The sequence below is a fragment of the Phocoena sinus genome, chromosome 6, assembly GCF_008692025.1.
Source record: "Phocoena sinus isolate mPhoSin1 chromosome 6, mPhoSin1.pri, whole genome shotgun sequence".
Lineage (NCBI taxonomy): Eukaryota > Metazoa > Chordata > Mammalia > Artiodactyla > Phocoenidae > Phocoena > Phocoena sinus.
In genome coordinates, this window is record NC_045768.1 from 64256871 (window position 1) to 64273745 (window position 16875).

Consider the following 16875-nt stretch of genomic DNA (forward strand, 5'->3'; position numbering starts at 1 on the left):
TGAAGAGGAGGGAACACTGTCAAACTCCTTTTATGAGGCCAGCATTATCCCAATACTAAAACAAGAAAAGGATGCTACTAGGAAATAAAACTATAGGCCAATATCCCTGATGAATATAGATGCAAAAATTCTAAATAAACTAGCAAACCAAATTCAGCAGCACATTAAAAGCATCATTCGGGCTTCCCTGGTGGCACAGTGGTTGAGAGTCCGCCTGCTGATGCAGGGGACACGGGTTCGTGCCCCGGTCCGGGAAGATCCCACATGCCGCAGAGCAGCTGGGCCTGTGGGCCATGGCCGCTGGGCCTGCGCGTCCGGAGCCTGTGCTCTGCAACGGGAGAGGCCACAGAAGCAAGAGGCCCGTGTACCGCAAAAAAAAAAAAAAAAAAAAGCATCATTCACTATGTTCACGTAAGATTTATCCTTGAGATGAAAGGGTGGCTCAACATATGCAAATAAATCAATGATATATCAAATTAATAAAATGAAAGAATTATATGCTCATCTCAATAAATACAGAAAAAGTATTTGACAAAATTCAACATCCATTTATGATAAAAGTTCTGAACAAATTAGGCACAGCAGGAACATAGCTCAACATAATAAAGGCCATATATGACAAGCCCACAGCCAATATCATACTCATTGGTGAAAGGTTAAAAGTTTTTCCTCCAAGAGCTGGAACAAGACAAGGATGCCCACTCTCACCACACCTATTCAACATAGTACTAGAAGTCCTAGCTAGAGTAATCAGGCAAGAAAAAACAAGGTATCAAAATCGGAAAAAAAGAGGTAAAATTGTCTCTATTTGCAGATTTTATATATAAAAAAATCCTAAAAAGTCAACAACAACAACAATAAAAAACTTAGATCCAACCAATGAATTCAGTAAAGTTGCAGGATACAAAATCAACATGCAAAATCAGTAGCATTTCTATACACTAATAATGATGTAATAATGAATTTTCTGAAAAAGAACTAAAGAAATCAATCCCATTTACAATGGCATCAAAAACAATAAAATACTTAGGAATCAATTTAACTAAGGAGTTGAAAGATCTCTACTCTGAAAACTATAAGACATTGATGAAAGGAATCAAAGCAGATACAAATAAACGGAAAGGTATCTTGTGTTCATGGACAGGAAGAACTAATATGGTTAAAATGTCAATACTACCAAAATCATCTAGAGCGGGGTCCCCAACCCCCGGGCCATGGACCGGTACCAGTCTGCGGCCTGTTAGGAACCAGGCCGCACAGCAGGAGGGGAGTGGCAGGTGAGCGAGTGAAGCTTCATCTGCCGCTCCCCATTGCTCTCATTACCACCTGAACCATCCCCTCCCCCCTCCCATGGAAAAATTGTCTTCTACAAAACCAGTCCCTGATGCCAAAAAGGTTGGGGACCGCTGATCTAGAGGATTAATGCAACCTTCCAAATGCATTTTTTACAGAAGTAGCAGAAACACTCCTAAAATTTATAAGGAACCACAAAAGACCCTAAATTGCAAAAGAATCCTGAGAAAGAAGAACAAAGCAGGAAGCATCACACTTCTTGATTTCAAGCTATACTGTACACCTGTAGTCATCAAAACAGGAGGGTACTGGTGTAAAAAGAGACAACAGACCAATGGAACACAATCGAGAATGTAGAAAGAACCCCAAGCATATATGGTTAACTAATATTTGACAAGAAAGCCAAGCATACACAATAGAAAAAAGACAGTCCCTTCAATAAGTGGTACTGAGGGGTGGTGGGGGAGGGATTGATTGGGAGATTGGGATTAACAGAGGCAAATGATTATGCATAGAATGAATAAACAACAAGGTCCTACTGTATAGCACAGGGAACTACTGGGTTGGCCAAAAAGTTTGTAAAACCCAAACAAATTTTTTGGTCAACCCAATATATTCAATATCCTGTGATAAACTATAATGGAAAAGGATATAAAAAGGGATGTACACATATGTATAACTGAATCACTTCTCTGTACAGCAGAAACTAACATAACATTGTAAATCAATTATACATCAATAAAATATTTTTTAAATATAAGTAGTGCTGAGATAATTAGCTCTTAACATGCAAAAAAATGAAACTGGTCCCATATTATATACTACTCCCCAAAATTAACTCAAATTGAATTAAAGACTTAAATGTAAGGCCTGAAACCATGAAACTCCTAGAAGAATATATAGAAACAAAGCTCCTTGATATGGGCCTTGATAATGATTTTTTGGATATGACATCTAAAGCACAAGCAACAAAATCAAAAATAAATAAGTGGGACTACATCAAACTAAAAAGCTGTACAGCAAAAGAAACGATCAACAAAGTGAAAACCATTTATTTGATAAGGGGTTAATATCCAAAACATATAAAGAACTCATACAATTCAGTAGCAAAAAATATATATAATTAAAAATGGGCAAAGAAACTGAATAGACATTTCTTCAAAGAAGATGTATGAAAGGCCAACAGGTACATAAAAAGATACTCAACATCACTAGTCATTAGGAAAATGCAAATTAAAACCACAATGAGATATCACCTCCTGCCTGTTAGAATGGCCATCATCAAAAAGACAAGAGATAACAAATGCTGACATGGATGTGGAGAAAAGGGAATATATCCAAAGATAACAAAAACACTAACTCTGAAGATATCTGCACTCACGTTCATTGCAACATTAATTACAATAGCCAAGACATAGAAACAATCTAAGTGTTCATCAACAGGTGAATGGATTAAAAAGTTGTGAGATCCATCTATCTATCTATCTATCTATCTATCTATCTATCTAATTCAGTCATAAAAAAGAAGAAATCCTACCATTTGTGACAGCATGGATAGACCTTGAAGGCATTATGCTAAGTGAAATATGTCAGATAGAGAAGGACAAATGTTGTACGATCTCACTTACATGTAGGATCTAAACAAACAAACAAACTCACAGAAAAAGAAATCAAACTTGTGATTGCCAGAGGCAGAAGGTGGGCAGAGAGGGAACTGGAGGCTGGTGGTCAAAAGGTACAAACTTCCAGTTACAAGATAGATAAGTACTAGGGATGTAATGTACAACATGATAACTATAGCTAACACAGCTGTACAATATATAGGGAAGTCGTTGAGAGTAAATCCTAGGAGTGCTTAATACAAGGAAAAATTCTTTTTTCCTTTTTTTATTTATGAGAAAATAGATGTTGGCTAAAGCTGTTGTGGTAATCATTTCACAATATACATCACACCATCATGCTGTACGCCTTAAACTTATACAGTGATGTATGTTAATTATTTCTTAATACTGGGGTTGGGGGTGAAACTACACCAGCATTTGCTGAGACCTCTGTTCCACTGATACCACGGTTATTTTCTGGACTCCACATCATAGTTCCATATGGAGACCCTATTTCCCTAATCATGGAAAACTATGATCTCACCACTAAAAATAAACAGCTAAGAACCAAAGAGAATAAATGAAATTGAAAGTGTCCTGAACAAAAATCAAGCTTTATATGATCTCAGTTTAATCATCTGCCCTGTCTTGTTCTTTTCCAGAATTATGTATTTTCCAGTTTCATATTTTCTTTACCACTAATGTAGGTATATAGTTTCTTCCCTTCAAGGACATTAAGCAGTTTTTGAATTGTATAAATTTTCCTCTGAAAGCATTTTTTAAATATGACCTGTAGCTTTGTTTACTTGAATGCATTTGATTTGGATATCCAAGGATTTAAATCCTAAGGAGTGCTATGAGAAAATAAATAAATATAAACGCTGTCCTTGAGAGGCCAGTGATTATTTGGTACTGGATTCATCCTTACACTATATTCTTCCTCAAGTACAGGGCACTTTATATATTTGAAAGCAATAAAGTGAACTCGGGATGGAACAAAGTGATGGATTGTTTCTGGGGTATTTGTGGTTTTATGGCTTTGGATTTATAAGCAAATTTTGTTTTATGAAAACAACATGAAAAGCCTGTCATTGTTTATGATATTAAAGTCTAATATAAAAAAATAATAATGTTTTCCAGCTTAATAAGCAGGCATTAAGCTTAGAAGCAGATCTGGTTCTACCAAACTCCCAGGATTCACTCCCAAAGTTGCTGTCATTCTCTCCAAAAAGATCCAAAAAGTATTTGGAAACACAGAACAAAATATTTAAAGGTCCAGGCCAATATAATTGCTTCTAATGAATTTTTCTTTTACATTGGTTGTACATAATATTTGGTCATTGTGGTGAAATATGTTTTATTTCCTTTTGAATGGATCTCATTTCAACAAAATTGATTAAAATAACGACTTAGAACATTGATCTGGTAAACTTTTTAACACTAGTTCAGAAGATTCAATTATTGTAATCTTAAATTGGCTCTCATTGTTCAATAAACATTGACAAAATAATTAATTGAGAAGGTATGTACTCTACATTTTAAAGAAAATGTTACTTTTTTCTAAAATCATTTAATGATGACAATTTGGCTTTGTAACAAAACTGAAAATATTAATTCATTGAGAGATGAATCATCTCTCATCCAGTAAGCCAATAAGCAATATTAAAAGAATATTTTCCATTAAAATCTATTCAGTAAAAACACCCTCAAGAACAGCAATGAATATATAAGACTATGAGTCTAAAACAACAAAAAACAAAAAAAAATTTAACATGAACTTTATTAACTGAAGCATATATTTTTAAAAGTATTCCAGATAATTGCTAATCACATTTTAAAAATAAACATTAGATTAATACAGCCAAGGACACCTTAGAAATGAACAATTAGAGTTATTCAGATAATTCGGTCTTTGCTATGGACTAAAATTTTTAAATGACTTTTTTGTTTACATTTCAATGGCTTTCTAACTTATAAACTCAAGGTGTGTTTGTGTCTCTGTGTGTGTGTAGAATCCTTCCTAAGGATGCCCCCAAAATACTACAATTTTAAAACCTTATTTTTCAGTTCAAAGCTTTCTGCCACTTACCACTGCCTAGTGTATTACCAGTTCCTTGGTAAAACTTTACTCTTAGACTGTGACATCCCTGTGGATGACTGTGGAAAGAGCCTTTGCTTTTTATTCTTAGAGGTTAATATAAGACATAAAATATTACTAGGTACTCAGAAACTGTTTATTGAATGAACAAAAAATTGATGAATTTTTTAAATCAATGAACATTGTTCTGAAATGTCCCTCTTTAAACTTGAAATGTATTATAACAGGTACTATAGAACAAAAGCAGAGCTGCTTTGGATTTTCATGAATTGGATATTTTCCCGAACCTAAGTAATAGGAATCCTGTCATGAAAACAGGAAGATAATAACAATACGTTGTGACTTACTTGTAATAATTTTTTTAAAATATCTATTTCCTCTACTGCTATATAATTGTTGATGAGAACAGTCACTGTGTGAGTGGTCATTGATAAATAGGCATTTATAAGAAGCCTCACAAAAGCTGGCTTTCTCAATACAGACTGTCAAGGTGGATACTATTATTATCAGCCCTATCTTACAGGTGAGGAACAAGAGAGGCCTCAAGAGGTTAAGTAATTTGCTCGAGTTAATGCTGCTGGTGAGATGCAGAGAAGAGCCTCCCAGGTTTCCAGAGCCTGTGTTCCATCCACTGAACTACCACGTCTCTTGGTACTTTGGAAGAATCTATATCTATGAATTTAATTTTACATAATTTCTCTTTCCAAGTGTACTTTAACATAATACCTTTTAAAGACAAAATTTCATTTGTAACTCATTTTGAATCACTCATTTACTCTTCCTTTAATCAGATTTCTCATCCTACTTTGCATTTCTATGTATCTTTTTAAAAATTGTTATAGGAACAGTAGAAATAACTGTAAAAATATACTGTGTTGAAGCTGACTTTAAAAGTTATTATATAGGAATAGAAACATACACATCAAAGGCACTGGACTCGATATGAACCTTATTTTTCTTACTAGTGCTTCCCACACCTCAACCAAATAATCTTCTACTTGAGCCCATGTACTAAAGCCTACCTACTCCCACTACACACTCAAGTTTAGTGGTCAAAATAGCAAACATGTCGCTCTTCACTTAATGTCTTTTTTTTTCTCGAATTCTATTTGATTTATTTTTTTTGATACAGCAGGTTCTTATCAGTTATCTATTTTATACATACTAGTGTATATATGTCAATCCCAACATTTAATGTTTTTGAAATATGTCAATTACATATAAATTCAAACTGCTTGTAAATTGGCGTATGCAGTTTTGCAAATATTCCAGTGAAAAAGCTTCCTTTCTGGCCAGCCTTTACCATTACATAAGAAAGGACCTCATGGTTTGCCTCTCTCAGTCCATCTGGGGTCTCTCTCTGTGACTGTATTTTAATCTTATTAGAATTCATCACTAACGTGGTTTCTCTCTCACTTGAACCCAAATCAAAACCAGCTTAATGTCATGTTCCTGGTGACTCAGTATGAAACAGGGACATGTCAAAAGATCTTATATTTGGGGGATCTTAGAAATTCTTTTTTCCTTTGACTTCTTTTAAATATTTTTAGATGATGACTTTTATTACTAACATTATTAGGTATACTACCTGCTTATAAAAAGGCTTTGGGGAGATTTATGAGAAAAAAAAAAAAAGAAAGAGAGAGAACCACTTAAACTCAATTAGAAATATCCTAAGTATCACAAGAAAACAGAATACATAAGATTTAATTTCATATCACCTCTGTATTCACATATGGGTAACCCCCAACTTACTAAGGAACCAGAGCTCCAAAAGCTCATAGGCTAGTCAGTGGTCTGGACCTCACATTGAAATCTCCTATCAAAACAATATCATACAAGGTGACTAGGTTTTCATACCAGCCCACAAAGCCCAACTCAACTCTGAATGCACTTCAGCTATGGTACCAATAGTACCAACATGAAATCTGAGTCTAGGGAAGCTGGCTTGAAGACTCATGCCAAAGTGGAGAATAAGTCTTTATACAGTGAATTCATTCATTCAACAGACATTAATTGAGTACCCAGAGGCTGCAGAGGGTCAGTTTTACATGTTCTAATTCTGGAATTAAGGAGACCTGATCTTTAAATACTAACTGGAGATAAAATAATGCCTTAAAAGAAATTTTAAAAAAACAAAAAAGAAATAAGATAGGTAAAGTCCTCGGCACGTAAAAGATTAACTAATTTTAGTTCCTTCCCTTCTTTCCCAAGGGACAAAAAAAGAAAAGGGGGGCCGTAGCTTTCTCTATTTAAATTCCTAAAGAAAGCCAACCTTCACTTCCAAACCCTCTTCTCTCCCTGTGGGCACTCCCATCTCCCTGACACCCATCCTCCGAGGCACTGTGCCCCGTGCCAGCCACCTTGGACTTCCCACTGTTCCAGGCACTAAAAGCATCACCTCTCAACCTAACCTTGTCCTCATTCCTGCAGCCACTAATGTCCACCAGGTGCTAAAAGAAAAGCAGATGATATGAATTTAAAACAATTGCTTTTGGTAATTGACATTTATTTTTTAAGAAAAAGTCTGTCAATCCCAACGAATTTCTAATTAGTGTAATGTTTCAGACAGTGTAAGAGTGATGTAAAAGAATTCAGGAAGACTATAATTGGAAGATGTTTGGGGACAGGGAGACAGCCATTCCTTTATTCCTTCAGAGTGAAGAAAACGCAATGAAGACTCATAGAGTTTTATGGAAACACAACTTCAAGGGGGCCCACATGGATTGGAATGTCCAAGAAGACTTCTATGTTGAAGGCCTTTCCTAGGATATAAGCCCCATGAGAGCAGGGATGTCATCTGTTCAAAGCAACCCTGAATCTCAAGGACCTAGAATAACTTCTGGTACATCGTTGGCACTGAATTGAAAAAATGTGGAAAAAAGAAAGCACATTGGCTTAAATTTAGACCCTGACGAATGAGTAAAAATTAACTGGGACACATGGGATTAGTAGAAGTGAAGTCCCTTAGGTAGAAAAGAGTAGGGCTCTTTGGCAAATTTAAAGAAGAAAAGGGAGACTGTCAAGATGATGAGTCAGAAGCGCTAGGGAGAAAAGCAAGAAATGAATTTGGAGAGGTGGGCAAACGCCAGATCTGGCTGGGCCTTTCAGGATGTATAAGAATTTAAGACATTTTTTCAGAGACTGCCTAACTCCCTCATCTTCAGGCCCCAACTTGGACTGAATGTTCCACAACCACAACAGGTCTGATGCAGTGGCAGGGAGATTCTGGTGTGGGAGGCATGGAGGAAGAGCAGAAGCAGCCTCTGTATGTTAGGAAGATAAGTAACTCGAGCTGTGCCTTTACAGCTACCATACCTGTACTAGAACACATTGCTAATGAATAAATAGACCATGGATATTTGAGTCCTTGGCCTAAGGCTCTTCCATGAAGAAAAATCATACTTTGAGGCATTGTTTATACGTTCAGACTGCTTGCTAGCTAGCCAAGCATGCTGGGATAGTTCATTGAAAGAAAAACCTGAAAAATGAAAACATTGTACTGGGATAGTTCATTGAAAGAAAAGCCTGAAAAATGAAAACATTGTACTCCTGAATCTCTCTGTGTCTGTGTGTGTGTGTGTGTGTGTGTGTGCGTGTGTGTGTGTGTGTGTGTCTGTCTGTCTGTCTGTCTGTGAGAGAGAGAGAGAGAGGGAGAGGGAGAAGGCGAGAGGGAGAGGGCAAGAGAGAGAGGGAGGGGGGAGAGAGAGAGAGAAGGGCAGAGAAAGAGAGAGAGAGGGAGAGAGAGGAAATTCTGTCAGGGGGCTGACTTTAAAAGAATGGAGGATTACACACTTCACTGTTCAAGGGTGACAGAGAGAAAACGAAGCTGGCACCAAGCAGGAAGCCCAATCCTGTCTGAATAAAACACTGCACATTTATGCAACCCCTGGTACCCGATCTTTTATCACAAACTATTTTGATTGCAAAGAGAGAAAAGCGCTAAGTAAAAATTATTTACTCTGGGTCTATTATGAAAAGAACAGATTAGCTCCCTAACACTTCGTTCTTTTTGAAGGTGTATTTTCTACCTTCCCGGTATGATTTATATTAATGAGAGGTTTAAAACAGGTTTTAACTTAAGAATGATTGCTGATGGTGAAGTGAGTAATTATACACCTTCTGACAGGACACGTGAATGGCTCATACAAGGGAACTGCATAACATGCCAAGCTAATCCTCCCTGCATAAAAAGGGAGAATACTTTGCAAGCTGGCCGATTTTAAGCTCCAGTTAACAAAAACCCTTTTTGTTGGAGCCTAAAACAAGAATGGGTTAACAAAAGCAAGGAGAAAAAAATCTCATTTTTTTCCCTTCTTCACAAAATATAGTATTACAGGACTTAAAAGTTTTGAAAGGCCACGATGCGGCTGAAAGACCTGAGAAAGGGGCAAGGTCTGGGCCAACAACGACAAACCGAAAAGAACGCAAGGAAAACCAGAACCTCTTATCAGTAGGGAACGTTATGATGTGATTCTAGTTTATTGTCGTTGTTGTTTAATTTTTTATTTTTAACGAATTAAAGGTGTAGCGATAGGGAAGGCGCCAACACTCTCTCTGGCTAGGTAGAGATGAAACGGGTTCATGGATGTTATAAAGGAAAAACCTTAAGCCATGGTGGGCGAGTCAACAGTGTGTGTGCCATTTCTGCATGGCTGCATTTTTCTCATACAAGAGCCACTTCTGGACAATAACAAGACCCCTAAAGCATCTGCTTAGGGATTACGACCTGGCTACACTGAGAAATGCTCAGTTAACACAGGGCGGCCGTGGGCTTAACTCTGTGCGTGCCTGGCCTGCCCACCACCAAACACACAAAATGCACAGTGGTCCTAGACGCTCTCTGAAGAAGACACTCAGCTGTTGGCACCACTCACCCGCTCAGGGAAAGGCAAGGAAGAAATAAAAGCCACCACATTTACTCCATATAATGGGAATTGAGAAAAGGAAGACTGGAAGACAAAGGTTAGCAGGTGAAAGGAAGGAAGCCCAGAGGTCCAATGAATGTCTTAGAGGGCTAGGGATCAAGTCTTAGTATTATATTCTTTTCTAAGATGGACATCACCTTAGAAATTTTCAAATTAGAAATTTAACAGACTCCTTATACTCCTATGTCTCGTAAATGATTCATAGAATCCTAAATTTTGACAAGTTCCTAAGATGAGTTGAACTATTCGTCCTACTTTACTTAAATATTTAGATGGATTCATTGGCCGCTGTGCTGTCTTCTGCACCTACAGGGAGCTATGATCACAGAAGTCAGGAATGCCCCCACCTACTTGCAGGGTCCCCGGACACAGAGCCCAGGGCTGCCAGGTCTCATCTAGCAAACTGACACGCCCAGCAGGACAGGTCAAGGGGGCAGGCCTGCCTCTGGTTCCTTCCTTCTGCATTTGCCCTTGACAGGACAGAGCAGAAAGTCTTCACTTTTTAAGAAAGCCAAGGCAAAGAACAGGAAGCTGAAGTTGTGGCATTTCCTAAACTAACTGTATTACTACTGCTCTTCAAAAGATCCTTTATACACATGTGGTTTAACCCTAAAGATAGTAAATCATGTTGAAATTGTGATATCCACACAAATATAGCTTTAAAATACTCTTTCCAAATGCAAATAATAAGTAAATCATTTCCATTCCTTCATGGGTAACTGGAAACTGAAATTTCTAGATGTGGAGGGATTTCTCAGAAAGTGATCCCCAAAATTTTCATGAAAAACATTTAACAATTTACCATAAAGAGGTTTGAGGTTCAGCATTCAGCTCTTTTGCTGTTATTCTTTAATATCTGTTTGCAAACTGCATATATTGCAAAGTGAGCCTATATACAAGGCAGAATTAACTAGTACTGTGAGCTGAAATATTTCAGTTTAATTAGAGTCCATCAATTTTGATCCGAAATAATGAGCAGAGGACACTTTCGTCATCATTAGCACTCATTCCAATACTCAAAAGGAAAATTGTTCTGAAATGTATACATCTTCTTACATATCTAAAGCATCTATTGATTATAATTACCAAAACAAAAGTCAAGGGCAATGCTTTTTTATTATGTTATACGTCAAGGAACGATGCTTAGAGAACTTCTGTAACCCTTGGAAACACAGCACTGGAGCCTGGAGTCTTTTGACTCACTGTCAAACCTAGGAGAAATTATCCTGCAGTAAAATGTCAGAGGATTACTCTCTAGATTGGATGGCAGAGAGATTAGAGTTCTCAGCATCAGAAACATTACAAAATGCACGTGCCAGAAAAGTACATGCAATAAAAGTACTGGGAACAAGAACCCATTAACTGCAACATGTAAGAGAGGAGCTACCGCTTGATGTAGCAGGATAAGAAGGAATGAGACTGGGGAGAAGAGGCATGCAGGGATATTATTAATCTTTTTTTAAATTTTTGTTTCTTTATTCATACATTCATTTAAATTTTTTATTTAATTATTTTAAATCTTATTCAAATAAATTTAAACAAAATGTTATTTCTTAAACTGGGTGATGCATGCAAGAGTTTGTTGAAACATTTCTATTTTTGTATGTCTTAAATATTTCAAAATACATTTTTAAGAAACTGAACCAAGGGAATTAGAATAGGAATAATGAGGTGAAATCACTGAAACAAAGAATTGTAGGGAAAAAAGTAGCTTCAAGGATATACACTTGGTCTCTCTGAACAGACCAAGAACAACCTAATACTTTCAACTTTAAATCCTTTACTATAATCGGGGTTCAGATGCGGCAGTCTTAGTATACAGGCCTTCACAACTGGTAGGAGCTTAAGAAATATATGTCTATAGATGATAATGATAATTTTACTCAAATAGGACATTACGGAGAATGTTAGATGCTTGAAAATCAATATAAAGAACAAATACCATGTCAGAAAAAACAACTTCACGTATAGTGTAAGAGCCTCCAATGGAAACTTATAAGGAAGACTGGCAGACTGATTCTTTTGACGAATTCCTAAAACAATGTTTTTGCAGATTTGCCTATTGAAGCTTTACCTTTACTGACCTTCTTTCCAATCCTGAGCTCTCTCTGAGTCTTCATACATGCTGTTTCCTCTTCCTGGAATACCACTGCCCTTCCCCTGGTTAACTTTTGTTTTTTTTCTTTTTTTAACATCTTTATTGGAGTATAATTCCTTTACAATGGTGTGTTAGTTTCTGCTTTATAACAGAATGCATCAGCTATACATATACATATATCCCCATATCCCTTCCCTCTCGCATCTCCCTCCCGCCCTCCCTATCCCACCCCTCTAGGTGGTCACAAAGCACCGAGCTGATCTCCCTGTGCTATGCGGCTGCTTCCCACTAGCTATCTATTTTACGTTTGGTAGTGTATATATGTCCATGCCACTCTCTCACTTCCTCCCAGCTTACCCTTCCCCCTCCCCGTGTCCTCAAGTTCATTGTCTACGTCTGTGTCTTTATTCCTGTCCTGCCCCTAGGTTCTTCAGAACCATTTTTTTTTTAATTCCATATATATGTGTTAGCATACAGTACCTGATTTTCTCTTTCTGACTTACTTCACTCTGTACGACAGTCTCTAGGTCCATCCACCTCACTACAAATAACTCAATTTCGTCTCTTTTTATGGCTGAGTAATATTCCCTTGAATATATGTGCCACATCTTCTTTATCCATTCGTCTGTCGATGGACACTTAGGTTGCTTCCATGTCCTGGCTATTGCAAATACTGCTGCAATGAACACTGTGATACATGACTCTTTTTGAATTATGGTTTTTCTCAGGGTATACGCGCAGTAGTGGGATTGCTGGGTCACATAAAAATGTGGAATGCTTTACGAATTTGCATGTCATCCTGGCACAGGGGCAATGCTAATCCTCTCTGTATCGTTCCTATTTTTTTTAGTATATGTGCTGCCGAAGCAAGCACCCCTGGCTAACTTTTATTCTGGCCGCCTTCACTGATCTGGTGTATGCGTCTGTCTCTTTTTTGTCCCCGTAAGATTCTATATTTCAACACCATAACTTTCCCCATACTTTCATCAAACTTGATTGACTGTCTCCCTATACCCATACCCTACAGTTACTTGAGGTACTAATTTCCATAAAGCCAAGAACTGTGTCAGTCTTCTTCATCTTTGCATTTCCACTATCCATACTACTACTGAGTGGTTGGCTGAATGAACTCTATGGCTATTCTAAAATCTTTCCGCTTTCTTCTTCAATTTCAAGGATACACAGAATGCTCCCATGTACAATATATTCATTCCCTAACACCAGGAAGTATATAGGTATGTAAATCTATGTGCATATCAATATATGTGACTGTCAGATGGAAAGTTACACAGAACAAATAACTTTCTTATACAGCTTGACTGATATATACTAAGGTATGTGCTGAACGTTGAAAGCAGCTGTTGACACTAGTTTTTAGGAAATAATCACTAAGTCTCTACATTTTATTTCTTTACATTCAAGCTCGGAAAAGTTAAAAAGAAAAAAAAAGATCTGGTGTTCATGAGATACCATTTAAAACTTGGGAGGCAGCCTGATGGAGTAGAATGCGTTCTGTATTTAGGAACTCAGTTCTTCTGGACTGCTCCTTACCTAGCCTAGGTGATTCTTTTAGTGCCAAAGGCCTCAGGTTCCTTATCTGTAAATGATTAGATTAGATAACAAGGGCAACAACCAATATTTATACAGCTGTTAGTTGATGACTTTGACATATGCTATCTCATCCTAAAAGACCCCTCTGGGTTTTCATGTGCCGTGATGTCAGTTTTACTCAAAACTATTATTTGGTTATATGCCATTTACCAAACTAAATCCAAGAAGTAAACCTGTTCAGATAATTAATTTCTTACTAAAAAAAAAAGCACTGTTGTACTGCAATAGCTAGAATGACTTAAAATATAATGTTGAATAACAATTAGGTGCTAAATCACCTTCAAAGAACCGACTACCTTTTGTTTTGCTGCTCACCTGAAGCATCACTGGGACCTGCCTGATAGTAAAGATCAAGGGGCTGGCTTTATTTGCCCAAGGAGAAAGAATCAGTCACCTCTGCAGGAAGGGTTCTGTCAAAAAGAATGCCTGTCCCTACTAGACTGCACCACTTCTCCCCAAGGCTTGAACTTGAACTACTTAACTCTACAATACTCATAGAGTTTTCAATGTAATTACTACTGAAAGCTCAATGCATTTATTTAAACTCAAATTAAAGAGTAAATGACTAATTTCCCCAAAGCAGGTTTTGATAGAAGACAGGAGTCAGCTCCGTGGGTGTCTGGCCTCTAGTATGAAGACTACCCTGGGTATTTTTTAAACGCAAATTTAAACCATAAAAGTAATACCGTAGTAATCACTCTACCTCCATCTTGCATCCCTATAACAAAGCTTCTTCACAAAGATATACATATACATTACAGATAACACTTCTACATGGAACTGCTCACTAACAGCTAAAGTAAACTGGTATCCTTATGAATGTAAGGTTCTCTGTACTGTTGATTGTAGCTACTGCTTTTGAATTTATTTTCCAAAACTGACTGACCACAAAATAAAACCATCTCTTTACAACTTCTCTTTTTCCTTATGTTTGCAGTCTCCAGAGGAAGACTCCATAATTTCATCTTGAGAACTTCCTTGTCAGTAATCGTTAGTGATGGAGACAGAAATTAAAATTGATTATTTGAATTCTACAAGCTGCTTATGCTCGTAATTATCATAAAACTATGTTATACCCAAAATGCCCTCATCCTCTGGGAATGTGGGTGAGGGGTTTACATGAAATAGTCCATTTATGTTTCTCCAGGTTTAGGCCAATGTATGTAGAGTTGTATGGAAACTTAAAAACACATTCTTCTCGGCTGGATTAACCAAGGCAGGAAGTCACTATCCTCTCTTAGTAGACCAAACAATTCTCACTTCATCGCTAGAATTAAATTCCAGAGAATTTTTTGGATTCTATTTAATGAATGAGGATATATTTTTCATGTGGTGTCATTGTTTTACTACTTCCCATGTTTATTTGGACAGATTCAAGCACTGGGTAGGAAATGTATTGGTTGGCAACTTCAGTTTTGGAAGAGAAAGTAAACACATGCTGATTAGCAAACAGTAAACTCTACTGTGTTTAATTTTGGCTTCTCTTTAAAAAAAAAAAAAAACACAAAAAAACCACTATTTGGTGTTGTGTTCCAAGTAGGAGCATTTGTCCCTAAGTTCTTTCCTAACCCCTTACTGGAGGGCTTCCAGAATTACTCTCATTTTTTTCCCTTCTTCCCCTAACACCAGTGGCAAACGCCAACATTATTTAAGAAAATACTTGTACATATGGTATCCTCCTAGCACAGATTTGCCATCCAGTTGAACAGTAGGGCCACTAACCCACACAAACTAAACTGCAAAATTATGAACTGCATAAACATAAACAATTATTTCCAGCTCTGATACATTCAAGGTAAAATCACACTTCAGAAAATCCCAGAAAGGCTACTGACTGAAAACTATCAGGTCTGAGAATTGAAGGTGGTAAATATGACAATAAGCTAGAATTTCAAATGCTCTCTTTAGAGCCAACTTCTTTCATTTATCTCATTCGTTTGCTTTACTACAGCCGCCAAATTATCCTTCAAATTTAAGTTTATCCTTAAGCTTATCCTTAGCTCTCTCCTCGTCTATCCTCAGAGGCTCATTACAAGCAATATCACCGAAAAAGTGTCCAGGAACAGCACATACACGGAAAATCCTGAGTATCTAAGATGTGTCCCTGCCCATCGGGCACAGACCCTTTTCATTATTTCAGAGCTCCGTTTCATAAAAGAAAATTCAGGTTTGATCTTTTATTCCTCATGATTAAAGCTCACCTACCATTCTTCAACTTCCCATGATGCCTCTGAGGTATGCAAAATGTTGTCCCCACTCACCCAATGGGAAAGCCAAGGCACCCAGAAGCTATATAACTTGTCAAACGGCCCAGTAGAAGAGGTAAGCGCCACCTCTAGCAGGTCTACGTTGTTTATTCAACAGGCATTATTGTGAATCTGCCAGGTTCTGCATTGTGCTAGGTACTATACCTATGTTCTATTATGTTCTAGGCCCAGGCAAAAGAGTGCTAAATGATCGAAGTTCCAACCCACATGAGGCTAACAGCTGGTGGGGGTGAGAAGGAGTAAACCAGGAAACAGGTGAATATAAAATATGCCAGGGAGCTATAGGGTGAACAGTCAAGCAGAGTAAGGGAAAAGAGGCTCGGAGGAGGGAGCAATGGATGGAGTGGTGGGAGAAGGCCTCTCTGAGCATACCTCTGAATGAGGTGAGGGGACAAGCCCTGCAATGATCTGGGGAGAAAGGCTTACCCAGCAGCAAGAACAGGGAGAGCAAAGTGCTGGAGGAGTGGCGAGAAGGCCAGCGCTGCGGATGCTAAGAGAGCAGGGGGAGTGTGACCTGGGCAGGAGAGGGAGGCAGGGGCCAGGGCTTACAGCCCCAGGAAGTCACCAAGAGATGGGGAGACTGCAAACAAGTGAGACTAAGCTAGAGAGAAAGAACCAGGGTGATGAGTTTGATACATAAACTCGTAATTAAAATGCACTGCATGAAAAGGAGGGGGATGCTTCTCTCTGCCATCAGGTGGAGACTATATAAGCACAAACACACAGAATGGCCCCGGTCTGAATTTTTTACATGCTAGGAAACATTTTCACGCTGGCTGATCCCATCAAATAAATACAAAGAAGTGGCTCAACAGCATCCAGTACCTAAGAGAGACCCAAAGCATTTCCTTCTGTAAAGCTCTGCAGCTGAGGGCTTACATCCGCCTGGTCCAATCAGTTCATTTCCAAACAAAGGTAGGAAATGGCTGCATCCTAGGATTTCATTGTGGGCTCATGAGTCAGTGCTTTGGAACTTGGT

The 16875-nt window shown here is 37.9% G+C and overlaps 1 protein-coding gene and 1 non-coding gene across 6 annotated transcripts in view; both read right to left on the bottom strand.

Annotated features, from left to right (window-relative positions):
• The window catches only part of NFIB (nuclear factor I B), a 236768-nt gene that overhangs the window by 145759 nt on the left and 74134 nt on the right, over window positions 1-16875 (bottom strand). The window lies entirely within an intron of this gene.
• LOC116756232 lies at window positions 12782-12892 on the bottom strand. Its single transcript, XR_004350600.1, has one exon. It is a non-coding gene; the product is annotated as a U6 spliceosomal RNA (small nuclear RNA).